The following is a 3,289-nucleotide window of genomic DNA, read 5'->3' as shown; positions in this document are numbered from 1 at the left end:
TTCCAATGGCCAATCTCTCTTTCTGTGAAGAATTTCTTCCTAACATCCAGCCTGAACTTCCCCTGGGCACAGCTTGAGACTGTGTCCTCTCCTTCTGCCGCTGGTTGCCTGGGAGAAGAGACCAACCCCACCTGGCTACAGCCTCCCTTCAGGTAGTTGTAGGCAGCAATAAGGTCCCCCCTGAGCCTCCTCATCAGAGGAATACGCCCAACGTGGGGCTCGAACCCACGACCCTGGGATTAAGAATCCCATGCTCTACCGACTGAGCTAGCCAGGCGCTGTCACCCCTTCCACCTTCCGATGTCACCCCTCAAGGCTCCTTCCTACCCCACGTGCTGGGGGTGAAGGGGTGCAGGGCTGGACCTCTCTGTGCTGCAGGAGTCAGCTGGGCTCCCCTCAGGGCCACCTCTTCAATCTGCAGCTCTTCTGCTGCCACCAAAGCAGCCTTGGCAGCGTGTGCCATTGCTCCTGCACTCGACAAGCATCTCCAGAAGAGCTTTGCTATCTGAAGGGGGTGGTGGAGAGGGGCTTTGTCAGATGTTCCTCACACATCCATGCACAGCATGCGTGTCAGGTCACTGGTGGGTGTCTCCTGGTGACACAAATGCTGTGACAAAGCCTGCTGATGAGGGAAGGCGAGGAGAAGGCACTTGGCTCTCTTCCTCCCAGCAGGTAACGACTCAGCAAATTAAAAATCCCTGGGTGTCATCTGGCTCTGAGAAGGGATTTGGTGTGGGTTTTTTGCTGTTGTTTTTGTTTGAGTTCCTAGAGGATAATCATCATTTCCAGGTACTTCTGACAGCAGCATGGCAGGAGGAACCCAACCACATCTGAGAAGTCAATCTGGTTTGAAGGCTTCCCTTCTTAAATGGCCAGGGAAGGACCAGGCTGTGCTAGAGGGGACCTGGGCTGTCCCCACATGGGCACAGAGAGCCTCCAAACCTCTGCTCCATGCAAGTTTTGGGCATTTTAGAGAACAAGTCCCCACATGGGCACAGAGAGCCTCCAAACCTCTGTTCCATGCACGTTTTGGGCATTTTAGAGAACAAGTCATACAAGGAGCAAGCTGAGGGAACTGGGATTGTTCAACCTGGATAAAAGAAGGCTGAGGAGAGACCTCATTGCTCTCTACAGCTCCCCGAAAGGAGGTTGGAGGGAGGTGGGGGTTGGTCTCTTCTCCCAAGGAACAAACAATAGGACAAGAGGAAAACAGCCTGGAGTTTCCCCAGGAGAGGCTTAGGTTGGACACGAGGAACAATTTCTCCCCCTTGTTTCGGTTGGGGAATGAAAAAAAAAAAAAAAAAAGTCTGAATGAAGTAGAGAGATTCTTGGGGAAATTTTCTTTTGAGGAAGTTCTGCCACCAAGACAAATGGAACTGTTTCAGAGCAGGCTGGGACCTGAGCTTTGGATAAAAATAAAGCAGGAGGCAGCAGCACCTCCCTGGTGACATTAGCTCTGGTGACATTAGCTCCATTCATCTCCCCGATGACTCTGCCGCCGTCTCGCTGCCAGCACACGAAGGCTTCAGAAGTTTCCCTCGCTCTTTCTCCAAGGTATTTCTGCTGGGAGATGTTTGTGGAGGTACAGCGTGTGCCTGGGGCGGGGGATTCATCCCCGGCTGTCACCTCGCGTCGGGATGGGTTTGTAAATCCTGCTCCGCTGATTTGTACTCTCGGTAAATGGAGGAAATCCTCTTTCCAGGAGCTAATGCAGCATTGAGAGCTCACCAGGCGCTCAGACCTCATTGCCTCCCGTCTTTATAGAAATGGAGTGCCCAACAGCCGCTTCAACCCTGCTGCAGGAATAACCTGGATGGAGGGTGAAGGTGTCTGAGAGGGGCTGGAGGCTTCCCATCTCAGGATAATGGGGTTTGGGGTGGCTTTGGGAAGCATGCCCCCAGGATCCATCCACCCTGCCCCACAGCTGACTAAGCCACTAAGGAAAAGCATGAAGACCCTAAGGATGAACTCAGAGCTGGAGCATCCCACCCCAGACCAGCCTGAGAACACTGTGACCAAGCCGTGCACCCCCTGGTCCTGTGAAGAGCAAAGCAGCACTTGGATCAGGGGTTTGTGATTATTATTATAGAATTATGGAATTGTTTGGCTTGGAAAAGCCCTCTAAGATCATCCAGTCCCACTGCCAACCCAGCACCACCACGGCCAGCAAACCATGACCCCATGTGCCATGGTCACATGTTTCTTGAACACCTCCAGGGATGGGGACTCCACCACCTCCCTGGGCAGCCTGTTCCCATCCCTCACCACTCTTGCAGCAAAGAAATTTTTCCTCATCTCCAACCTAGATTTTCCCTGGCACAATTTCGGGCCATTTCCTCTCATTCTATCACTTGATTCTAGGGAGAAGAGACCAACTCCCACCTCACTGCAACCTCCTTTCAGGGAGCTGTGGAGAGCAATGAGGTCTTCCTTCAGGCTCCTTTTCTCCGGACTGAACCATCGTGGTTCCCTCAGCTGCTCCTCATCAGCCCTGTTCTCCAGACCCTTCACCCTTCATGATGCTCTTGGAGGAGGAGCATCCCACCCCAGACCAGACTAGGTACCCCCTGGCCCCATGAAGAGCAAAGCAGCACTTGGATCAGGAGTTTGTTATTATTTTCATCATCTACCTCTCGGTTTTTTACTCCTTCCCTCATTTCTGTCCTGGGAATGAGGGAAAGGATGGCTGAGCTTTCTGCTCGGATGGATCTGCAGAGTTCCTTCCTGTGGGTGTGCTGGGAGCACTGGCAGGGCTCATGCCCTCAATTTAAGGACAGCATCTTTCCAAATGGAAGTTTGGGATTGTCAGGAAGAGCCTGAAATTGCATTTCAATCATCCCCAGACAGCACAAACCTCAGCCCTGCATATGGCCAGGAGAGCTGTGGCAAGAGGGGGTGGCAGAAGTGCTGTCCTCCAGGATTGTCCCCCAGCCACCCATCTGCCTTGAGCTGAAGGATCTCATCCACAAAATGTGGCCATGCTCCATTAACCCCCCCTAAAAGCTCAGATGGAAATCCTCTCCTGAATGTTGAACGTTCCCAGCTGCTTTTCCTGGCTGGGATATCGCCCCAAACTGCCCTGTTTCCAGAACATTCCCTCACTCCCCCCACCTTATCCCTGCTCTGTTAGTGCCCGGATGCTGGGAATGATTCAAGAGCTTCAGCAGTTCATTGCTGTGCTCACAGGACTGCACCCAGCCCAACAGTGACTGCAGCAAGACATCAGGGGAGACCACCTGCCTGCCTTCTACCTGCTCCTGCCAGCTCCCACCTGCTCCTCCCTGCTCCT

The 3,289-nt window shown here is 53.1% G+C and overlaps 1 non-coding gene across 1 annotated transcript; it reads right to left on the bottom strand.

The window, feature by feature from the left end:
* Window positions 1-204: 204 nt before the first annotated feature.
* TRNAK-CUU (transfer RNA lysine (anticodon CUU)) lies at window positions 205-277 on the bottom strand. Its single transcript has one exon. It is a non-coding gene; the product is annotated as a tRNA-Lys (tRNA).
* Window positions 278-3,289: the final 3,012 nt, after the last annotated feature.

Source organism: Indicator indicator, chromosome 26, assembly GCF_027791375.1.
Source record: "Indicator indicator isolate 239-I01 chromosome 26, UM_Iind_1.1, whole genome shotgun sequence".
Classification (NCBI taxonomy): domain Eukaryota; kingdom Metazoa; phylum Chordata; class Aves; order Piciformes; family Indicatoridae; genus Indicator; species Indicator indicator.
This window is presented reverse-complemented; position numbering and strand designations above follow the sequence as displayed.